The sequence below is a fragment of the Tachypleus tridentatus genome, chromosome 8 (genome assembly GCF_004210375.1).
Source record: "Tachypleus tridentatus isolate NWPU-2018 chromosome 8, ASM421037v1, whole genome shotgun sequence".
Taxonomy (NCBI): Eukaryota; Metazoa; Arthropoda; class Merostomata; order Xiphosura; family Limulidae; genus Tachypleus; species Tachypleus tridentatus.
In genome coordinates, this window is record NC_134832.1 from 154,019,075 (window position 1) to 154,031,113 (window position 12,039).

The 12,039-nt window shown below is 31.5% G+C and overlaps 1 pseudogene across 1 annotated transcript in view; it reads left to right on the plus strand.

Moving 5' to 3' along the window:
- Positions 1–12,039, plus strand: part of LOC143223780 (glutamate receptor ionotropic, kainate 2-like) — a 157,530-nt pseudogene that overhangs the window by 27,285 nt on the left and 118,206 nt on the right. Inside the window, exon 2 of the transcript XR_013013073.1 lies at positions 3,946–4,101. The product of XR_013013073.1 is annotated as a glutamate receptor ionotropic, kainate 2-like (transcript). The remainder of the gene's footprint in view (positions 1–3,945; positions 4,102–12,039) is intronic.

Here is a 12,039-nt window from a genome sequence, read left to right on the forward strand (position 1 = left end):
TAATAGCACTGTTGTTATTATTCTTTATCCAGTTCTTGTTCTACTGTCATAGTTATTTGTATTCTTTATTTAGTTCGTCTCGTAATATCACTGTTGTTATCATTCCGTATCCTGTTCTTGTTTTACTCTCAGTGTTATTTCTATTCCTTATTTAGTTCGTCTCATCTCAGGGTCATTACTATTCGTTATTCAGTTTTTCTTGCAATATCAGTGTTGTTACTATTTCTTTTTCAGTTCTTGTTTTAATATCGGTGTTATTAATCTTCCTTATATAGTTCTTATTATAATTTTAGTGTCATTAATATTAAGTAACTAATTTTTTTTGTAATGTCAGTGTTGCTACTTTTCCTTATTTAGATCTTCTTCTGGTGTAAGTGTTATAACCATTTTTTATCCAGTTTTTTATGTAATCTCAGTGTTATTACTATTTATTATATAGTTGTTGTTGTAATTTTCAAGGCTATTACCGTTCTTTATTTAGTTCTTCTTCTAATCTGAGTGTTGTTATTATTCTATACCCAGTTCTTTTTTTAATCTCAGTGTTATTACTATTCCTTACCCAGTTCTTCTTGTAATATCAGTGTTATTACTATTCCTCAACCAGTTTTTCTTGTAATCTCAGTGTTATAACTATTCCTTACCCAGTTCTTCTTGTAATCTCAATGTTATTACTATTCTTTCTTTGCTAATCAGATAGTAATTCATAGGAGATGTAAGCAATGTATTACTAACTACTTTGATCCATTTATTCGCTTTTGTGTTGTGGGTGATAAACTACCTTCAGTCTAGTTTATGAACTTAACCTATTGATGTATTTGTGAAGGAAAATAAAAAGTTTCTGTGTTTTTAAGTAAGTACACAATTGGTCCTTTTCAGTTTTTATTTACTGTCTCATTGCCGTGTGTAGTGTCAACAACCGCTGAATGTTTGTTGTGAGCGGAAAGTGTTTATATTACTTTTTAACAACACTTTAGTGCAGTTTCTTTTGACCATTTTTACAGCTAACCACCTCTAAGAACTTTTTACATGACATTTCCTACCTGTTGCATACTACAGCAGCTTGAAAACTGTATAAAAACAGTTTCTAGAAACCCAGGTGACCTTCATAGTGTCATTTTACATCGTACGGTTACACCATCGTTTCGAGTTTGTCCGTCTTTCTAAACAGCTCTAGATACAATAAAATATAACTTATTAAAGTTATAATCTTTTTATTATTTTCACCAGTTTATAACCTTTTCTAACTCATAAGTATTTACTCTATATTTATATATGATAGACAACAATGTTCATAAAACAGAGACTTTTGCTAAATAGTACATAACGTATTTCTACCCATGTCAAAACAGTAACAGCATAGAAATGAGTATTAGGACTTGGTTGGTTGTTAAACTTTGAGTTTATTGTCAAAGTAAAACGATTCTTGTCAAGTTCACCTGTGTAATGCCTTATATGGTACATATTACAATGTACATATAGGAGATGAAAAATAAAACAGTGTAAAGATTTTAGTTATAAATTAAAAAGAAAAGTAAATTGTATTGTGGTTGAAAGTAACATTAATGGAACAATAAAACCATTTTTCAGTGGTCTACTATAAATAATAAGAAAAGGTCAAAATAGCCCGTGAAAATAAGACACAAAAACCAATAGTACATGATTGAGTAGAAGTTGTCTAGATGAATGAGACATGAGTGGGGACTGCTGCTTTACTACTGTAATTAACTACAAAGGTCTGACAGTTACTGTAACAGTGTAATGACCTACAGAAGTCTGACGGCTGCTTTTACTAGTGTAATAAACTACAGAAGTCGACAGTTACTGCGACTGTGTAATGAACTATAGGAGTCTGACGGCTGCTTTTACTAGTTTAATAAACTACAAAGGTCTGACAGTTATATTGATAGTGTAATGAACTACAGGAATCTGGTAGTTACATTGATAGTGTAATGAACTACAGAAGTCTGGTAGTTACATTGATAGTGTAATGAACTACAGAAGTCTGGTAGTTACATTGATAGTGTAATGAACTACAGAAGTCTGGTAGTTACACTGATAGTGTAATGAACTACAGAAGTCTGGTAGTTACATTGATAGTGTAATAACAGTTAGTTCACAGTATAATAACGACCATGAGTTTTGTTACGGATCTGGATACCAGAATATCACATCGTGAATATGACACTGTTATTATTATTACCTGTACCGAGTTATATTTACCATATTTATTACTCAAACGTAACATAAATTTCTAAGAACTGTTATATTATATCAGAATAGCTTACATTTTTAACGTTACTATATTTGTCCAAAGTCTATTTTAGAACAAACAAGTATAAGCCGTTGTTACTACCTAGTTTAATACCTCTTATGTAACACTCTGCTATTATGGTTATCCAATATGTATTACTCAACAAATACACGTACACCATAGCTTCTACTATATCAAGTAGTTATCTCCTAGAATGGTTAACTCTGGGTTTCCGTTTCCTTTATAATGTTGTACTTTGTATATTACATTTCATACAATCGAAGACTCATCATACGGCTATTTCAATAAATTCCAAGTCACAGCTATATGTTCTCAATCATTTCGATATAAAGAAAACAAATCGCAAAATTACATTTATAAAAAAAAATCTTTATATCCGACTTCAGCACCACCAAATTGAATTCACATATAACTTATTTATGTTTACTGACATTTGATAATATCCGTGTGTTGTACCCTTCGTACATACAGAGTAATCATAACGATGACAATGCTTTTGAAATGTGAGAAACTTACAGTTTAGTTTTAAGGAGAACACAGCTATCTGCTGTTTAACATTGTGGTTTAGGTATTGATTGAAAGCCTTTTATAAGCTTGCGAAATATGATAACAATTAATTATACTGTTAGTATAATTCATTAGTGTTAGGTCTATTAACATTCTGTTATTTATCTAGTTCTTTATGCATTTTCAAGAATTATAAAATTTCATAATGCAAGTATTCCAACCTAATAATTTTTCGTTATATATCTATTGTCAAGGAGACGCCTCATTAGTTCGACTGTGATAGACAAAGCACAGCAATTGACGGAACAATATTTATATAAGCTATTGGTTACAACAGCAGTTCTTGAACACCTCTTCAAAGCTGCAGACTTACTGTTTTCTTGGAGTGTTATAATTGAATTCCTATTGTTTCAGTATTGTTAAAGTAAATAAACCTTAGATGTTGCAACCAAAAATATAAATATACATATATACCGAGGAAAAAGTGCACAACTCTGTGTAATGTTTGCTGAAAAAGTCATATTTAATTTCAAATGTTTTTGAAGTCATGTCTTAAACATCAGTGCAATTTACTGTCTCCTTAGATGTATCTTTAATAATAATTTAATTTGTATTGTCGTCTTAGATATGTCTTAAACATTAGTCTAATTTGTACTGTCTCCTCAATCGTATTTTGAACATTAATTTAATTCGTACTGCATCATTAGACGTGTCTTAAACATAAGTCTAATTTATACTGTCTCTATAGACATGCCTTAAACAGTAGTCTAGTTTGTACTATCTCTATAGACGAGTCTTACACATTAGTCTAATTTGTACTGTCTCCTTACACGTGTCTTAAACATCAGCCTAATTTGTACTGTCTACTTAGACTTGTCTTCAACATTACTTGTATTTATACTATCTCTTTAGATGTGTCTTAAACAGTAGTCTAGTTTGTACTGTCTCCTTAGATATGTCTTAAACATTAGTCTAACTTGTATTGTATTCTTAAACGTATTTTGAGTATTAGTTTAATTTATACTGTCTCCTTAGATGTGTCTCCAACATTAATTTAATTCATACTTTCTCCTTAGACGTGCCTTAAATATTAGTTTAATTCGCCCTGTTTCTAAAGTCGTATCCAGTTGATTTCTTAAAGACTGATAAATAAAACTTCTTTTCAGTGGGATTATTCGAGAATGAAGATAGCGACCTGTCTGAAGCTTTCCACTATGCTGTCGAGAGAATTAACATGGACCTGAGCATTCTTCCCAAGTCGAAACTTTCCACACAGATTGTTCGGTTGGCAAGAGATGATAGCTTCCAGGCTTCTAAAACAAGTGAGTCATTAGCACTGAAGTAAGAATTAGTGCAGTGTCTCAAATACTTTATTTCTAATCAGGATCAGTAACAACAATAACTGTAATGTCTCTGTTTTTCTGTGGTTATATTTTCAAAAAAATACCAGAATTATAACGGTATTATACATGAAGACAAATGTTCACTAACTGACGTGGTAGTTTTTTTATTATAATAAATAATTACTTTTATACATAAATATCCCTTCAAACATTACATAATTACACTTCTACTTCACATGTTTTATGAGTATTATTCTACATTAAGTGTTACGTATGTATTTTTAAAAACTCCAGTGTTACATAAGTATTCTTAAACCCCAAGTGTTACGTACGTACTTTTAAAACTCTAGTGTTACGTAAGTACTCTTAAAACCCAAGTGTTACATAAGTACTCTTAATCCCCAAGTGTTACATTACTACTTTTAAATCTCTAGTGTTACGTAAGTACTTTTAATCCCCAAGTGTTACATTAGTACTCTTAAGCTCCAAGTGTTGCATAAGTACTTTTAAACACTAAGTGTTGCATAAGTACTTTTAAACACTAAGTGTTGCATTACTACTTTTGAACACCAAGTGTTACATTACTACTTTTAAACACCAAGTGTTATATTACTACTCTTAAACCTCAACTGTTACATTACTACTTTTAAATCCCGAGTGTTACATTAGTACTCTTAAACCTCGAGTGTTACATTAATACTCTTAAACCTCAAGTGTTACATTATAACTCTATTACTTCAACTATTGCATGAGAAATCTACCACTTCAATAATTAAATCAGCACATTTCTCATATAAATACCTTATCTTCTTTCTTCAACTCTTATGTACAAAACTTGTAAGTAAAAACTCATGTTAACATAGTCAATAGTCTATGTATCGTACGTCTTTTCAGAGACACTTAAAACAGTCATTAGTTATCCTTAATATCTTGTATTAAATAATATAATACCAGTATCTCACCCAGAGAATTAAATGAGTTAAAACAGTCATTAGTTACCCTTGATATCCTGTATTAAATAATATAATACTAGTATCTCACCCAGAGAATTAAATGAGTTAAAACAGTCATTAGTTACCCTTGATATCCTGTATTAAATAATATAATACTAGTATCTCACCCAGAGAATTAAATGAGTTAAACATAGACTATATATCCAGTTTAGAGCCAGTCTTTGCAATATAAAATCTAAATTACTGGACCACATCACAACCTTGACCACATAAAAGTTGTAAAACTGGGTACTTTAAAACGCTTAACGTTAAATAGGTCATGTTTAAATAACTTCTATTGTTTTTTTATACCTAATAATCTACAAAGTATTCATTTCTGATGTATAAATAAATAGAAAACTACACTGCAAACTAATTCTAATAAATTCACAACATCAACACGTGCGTTATTTATTTAGTAGGAATATGACCAAACTTCTCAGATCGCTATGACCGACTTCTATACGTAGTTCTAGATCGTTAACTAATAAAAACAAATATGATTTCTCGGTCGTTTTTCTGTATTTGAAGATAAATGTTTTATTGAGACGATAGTAACAAACTCTCTCTGCTGAGTTTTCTTTTTAATAAATGAGATTATTTTCTTTAATAATAAAGAAGTTTGACAGTGTTTTTAAATGTAATGTCTCTAATGTTTTTGATATCACGTTTGAGGATGGTTCGAAAATCCAGGCTGTAAAATAGTATTTCGGTTTTTTGTAACTTACGCAATAAAAGTAAATTTGTTTTGGTTTTTAGGTTCATAGTAACAAAAAAAGACAAAAAGCCTTATAAAAACAAGTAAACAACTTATAAGGACACAAGGTTGTACATTTTTAATAAAGTTCTTATTACTTCCAACTCAAATTATCACGAAACTTGGTTTCCTTAAAAGTGGGTTCCCCTACAAAAAAAATTGTATCCAATTATAAGTTATCTCTTACCCTTGACTCACAAACAAATGCGTTGGAACCCTCACTAATGTTGGATAATGTTGAATAATTTTATCGTAAGTAACGATACTGAGTTGTACTCTAAGTGGCTCATATCTTGACTTACACCGCCAAACACTGGATTTTAATACCCGTTGCAAGGTAGCGCACAGACAGCCCATTGTCTCGTTTTGTACCTGACGTGTTTTAATATATACTTATTAACTAGTTCTAATTTATCTTCTGAATATTACAGAGAAGTAAGCAATTGTTTATTACTTCAAAGTTTCATACAAATTAGAGAATTGTTCGTGAATGTATACATTACAATATTCATGTGTCTTTTCCCTTTATTTATGGTAAAACAAATTCCTTTTCTTAGGTAATAGAACACACTCCTATATAATTCAAAATCCAATTAGTTTCGGATATCATGGATACTGTCTTACCACTCTTTTCCATCCTTGGTTTCTTAATAACAAATAACTTCATTTATTAGCTAAGCCTATCTACTATAATAAACAGTAAATATTTTATAACATAACTGTATGTCCTCATTTATTAGCTAAGCCTATCTGGTATTATACGAAGTAAATATTTAACAAGGATGCTAATTTTCGTTTTCATTAGTATAATTTAGTGATTTAAGTTTTTAGAGATTAAAAGATTTCCATATTTTTACAATAATACTTAACCGTAAAGTGACGTTTACTGACTCAAGTTCAAAGTAATTTCAACTAAATAGGTCTGTTCGAACGACCAAATACAAATTGAACATTTAATTAAATGAGATCTCTAGAACATCAATCATTAGAGCAGTTGTTTAGTTAAGTTTGAAATTTGACATTTCAAACTACGTTTCTTACTTATTCATAGAAGATAACTAGATCTTGGGACTACTTTTGTGTCAGAATGTCGTTACATGAACAAACTGTGGTATTTTAAAATAAAATTTACCTCTGTTGAGTTACACTTTTATTTTACAAGTCGTCTATAATCAAGTTTTGTATCTGGTTTCTTCTCTATAGAACAACACAATGACAAACGAACGAAATGTAACATTGTTACAGATTAAAACAGTTTAAACTAAAATAAAAAATTATAATATATTTTGGTTTTACTCTGGACACAATCCACAATCAGTAGAAGATTTTTACTAACGTAGTACACTTCTTACTAAAATCAGAACAAACAATCTGTAGACGATTTTACCTACAATAAACACTTCTCATAAAAATATAAAACTTTCTTAATTTAGACATACAGTATAACTTATCGAATTAGACATACTGTAACACATTATCAAATTAGACACACTGTAACAAATTATCGAATTAGAAATACTGTAATGTATCCAATCTATTCTCTAACCCTTAGTATTTTATTACTGTACATACAACAGATTTAAGAAAGTAATGCGAAAAATTAATATTATTCTCAAACTAATAGCACACATAAACACTTTAGGTAGTAACTGCTGAGCATGTGGACACATAAACACTTTAGGTAGTAACTGCTGAGCATGTGGACACATAAACACTTTAGGTAGTAACTGCTGAGCATGTGGACACATAAACACTTTAGGTAGTAACTGCTGAGCATGTGGACACATAAACACATTAGGTAGTAACTGCTGAGCATGTGGACACATACATACTTTAGGTAGTAACTGCTGAGCATGTGGACACATAAACACTTTAGGTAGTAACTGCTGAGCATGTGGACACATAAACACTTTAGGTAGTAACTACTGAGCGTGTGGACACATAAACACTTTAGGTAGTAACTGCTAAGCGTGTGGACACATAAACACTTTAAGTAGTAACTGCTAAGCATGTGGACACATAAACACTTTACGTAGTAACTCCTGAGCATGTGGACACCTTTCGTTAGTTTGAAGGAAGAGTCCAGTGATAGTAAAGCTAAAACCACCCTGTATTAACACATTGTTTAATCAGTCACAAACACGTTTGGAGAAGAGAGTGTGAACGGACACGAGATTACAGAGGTTAATTGATTAATCAAATGGGTGTAAAGGTGTTCCTTTACATTGGCTCGAGTTTGGTATGAGCTATTGTACAAGGAGAGCTTCATTGATTTTGCGTTTGTTTATATTTGTTTCCCTGCTTCATATGTTTGTGTTTTTCATGGTTGTATATCGGTTCTTGTAATCTCGAACTGAGAAATGTTATTTGGTTAACTTTTTTGTGTTCACATATGAACTTAATGTTAGGGTGTATCGAATTAACAGGGTTGGTAAAATTAAATATCTGTTCCATAGATATGTATCGTCAACAATTTGTACCGGTATAATGGTGAGTGTAAACCCAAATTGGTCGCTATAGATGTAGTGATTAGATGTAATATATATAATTAAGTGGTGATAAGATAGTGTGATGATAAGATGTAAAATAGTCTAGCAAAGTGTGATAAAATGTAAGATAACCTTTTGAAGTGGTGAAAAGATGTAAAATAGTCTATTGAGTGGTGATAAGATGTGAGATAGTATTTTGAAGTAGAGATAAGATGTAAGATAGTCTAGCAAAGTGTGATAAGATGTAAGATAGTCTAGCAAAGTGTGATAAGATGTAAGATAGTCTGGCAAAGTGTGATAAGATGTAAGATAGTCTTTTGAGTGGTGATAAGATGTAAGATAGTCCGGTGAAGTTGTGATAAGATGTAAAATAGTTTAATGAAGACGAGATGTAAGATAGTCTTATGAAGTCATGGTCAAATGTAAAATAATGTAGTGAAGTCGTTGTAAGATGTAAGATAGTTTAGGCAAGTGGTGATAAGATGTAAGATAGTGTGGTGAGGTAGTGATAAGATGTGAGATAGTCTTTTGAAGTATAGATAAGATGTAAGATAGTCTAACGAAGTGTGATAAGTTGTAAGATAGTCTAGCAAAGTGTGATAAGATGTAAGATAGTCTGGCAAAGTGTGAAAAGATGTAAGCTAGTCTATTGAATGGTCATAAGATGTAAGATAGTCTTGTGAAGTGGTGATAAGATGTAAAATAGTTTAATGAAGTGGTGACGAGATGTAAGATAGTCTTAGGAAGTCATGGTCAAATGTAAAATAATGTAGTGAAGTCGTTGTAAGATGTAAGATAGTTTAGGCAAGTGGTGATAAGATGTAAGATAGTGTGGTGAGGTAGTGGTAAGATGTAAGATAGTTTAGGCAAGTGGTGATAAGATGTAAGATAGTGTGGTGAGGTAGTGATAAGATGTGAGATAGTCTTTTGAAGTATAGATAAGATGTAAGATAGTCCAACGAAGTGTGATAAGTTGTAAGATAGTCCAGCAAAGTGTGATAAGATGTAAGATAGTCCGCAAAGTGTGAAAAAGATGTAAGCTAGTCCATTGAATGGTCATAAGATGTAAGATAGTCTTGTGAAGTGGTGATAAGATGTAAAATAGTTTAATGAAGTGGTGACGAGATGTAAGATAGTCTTATGAAGTCATGGTCAAATGTAAAATAATGTAGTGAAGTCGTTGTAAGATGTAAGATAGTTTAGGCAAGTGGTGATAAGATGTAAGATAGTGTGGTGAGGTAGTGGTAAGATGTAAGATAGTTTAGGCAAGTGGTCATAAGATGTAAGATAGTGTGGTGAGGTAGTGATAAGATGTGAGATAGTCTTTTGAAGTATAGATAAGATGTAAGATAGTCTAACGAAGTGTGATAAGATGTAAGATAGTCTAGCAAAGTGTGAAAAGATGTAAGATAGTCTATTGAATGGTCATAAGATGTAAGATAGTCTTGTGAAGTGGTGATAAGATGTAAAATAGTTTAATGAAGTGGTGACGAGATGTAAGATAGTCTTATGAAGTCATGGTCAAATGTAAAAATAATGTAGTGAAGTCGTTGTAAGATGTAAGATAGTTTAGGCAAGTGGTGATAAGATGTAAGATAATTGTGGTGAGTAGTGGTAAGATGTAAGATAGTTTAGGCAAGTGGTCATAAGATGATAAGATAGTGTGGTGAGGTAGTGATAAGATGTGAGATAGTCTTTTGAAGTATAGATAAGATGTAAGATAGTCTAACGAAGTGTGATAAGATGTAAGATAGTCTAGCAAAGTGTGAAAAGATGTAAGATAGTCTATTGAATGGTCATAAGATGTAAGATAGTCTTGTGAAGTGGTGATAAGATGTAAAATAGTTTAATGAAGTGGTGACGAGATGTAAGATAGTGTGGTGAGGTAGTGGTAAGATGTAAGATAGTCTTTTGAAGTAGAGATAAGATGTAAGATAGTCTAGCGAAGTGTGATAAGATGTAAGATAGTCTAGCAAAGTGTGATAAGATGTAAGATAGTCTAGCAAAGTGTGATAAGATGTAAGATAGTCTGGTGTAGTGACATTCCGATGTAAGATATTTGTTAATTATCTTTGTTGACCCGAAGATGGCCGAAGAAAAGTTGCTCGATACTGTACTTTAATTAAAATTTTAATATCCACACCAGCTGTCTTTAGAATACATTTTACTTCAAGAGGGTTTCTCATCATCATAATGGTTATTAGTTATGATTCTGAAAGGAGAAAATGAGTGAATCTAAACAAAAAATAACTCATACCTTTTTTCATAAGAAAATTGTTTTTCAGTAGAAAGTATTCTAAAATACACATCTGCTAGTTATGTGGTTTTAGAGTTTACTATAGGTTTGGAATTTTATCGAATGTTCAAATTTATTTAAAACCGACTACATTATTTCAAAACACAACCTAATAATAAAATCACCCTTGACTGCTTTCAAGATTTAACATGTAACATTGGCAACAAAAGCTAAGTTAATAAAAATATTATCCATGTGAACACTTAAAGATTAACATGTAACATTGGCAACAAAATCTAAGTTAATAAAAATATTATCCATGTGAACACTTAAAGATTAACATGTAACATTGGCAACAAAATCTAAGTTAATAAAAATATTATCCATGTGAACACTTAAAGATTAACATGTAACATTGGCAACAAAATCTGAGTTAAAATATTATCCATGTGAATACTTAAAGCTGTTTTCTAAAAAAATTAGATGAGTGTATTTGTTTGGAAATTTCGCACAAAGCTACTCGAGGGCTATCTGTGCTAGCCGTCCCTAATTTAGCAGTGTAAGACTAGAGGGAAGGCAGCTAGTCATCACCACCCACCGCCAACTCTTGGGCTATTCTTTACCAACAAATAGTGGGATTGACCGTCACATTATACACCCCCACGGCTAGGAGGGCGAGCATGTTCAGCGCGACGCGGGCGCGAACCCGCGGATTACGACTCGAGCGCCTTACGCGCTAGGCCATGCCGAGCCTAGATGAGTGTAAAACTATTGAAAGTATGAACTAATGATGAACACTTACTAATGTAACCAACAAATGGTTTATTTACGTATTACTTACGCTATTTATGTAAATTAATAATTAACGAAAGGCTATTTTTGGATATGAGAAGTTGCTTGCCTTTCATTTAATTGTTAGAAAAGAAAAACGTTAATAAAAATTGGGAAACAAAATTTAAAACAACAAATTTACATTTATCTTCCCAAATGAATATTCATTTCAAGTTCAGTGAAGATCCACTTATGGGGGGCCGAAGAATAGATAAACAATGCACATGAAAATCAAAAAACTGAAACTTTGAATGCACCCTCGCATGGACCTAATGAACTCCATACCGATATCGAAGTTACACGGAAATACAACAAAGGGTACTATAATATTTATATTGAGGGTATCTATAAATGAGGATTATTTAAAAAGAATATCTTTAACTGGTGGTTGTACACAGAGTATGTTACAGATTATGGAAAAATAGGTGAATAAACAACGTTTTTTTTATCGAGATACAAAATATTTGTCAGTGATTTAAAACAAACTGTACTCACTTGGTTGTAAAATATATCAAACGACAAATACTGTCTAGTTTAATAATGTATGTAACCATTAACTACATAATGAACAAACGTTTAAAATTAACATTTCTGGGTATAGCACCAATAGAT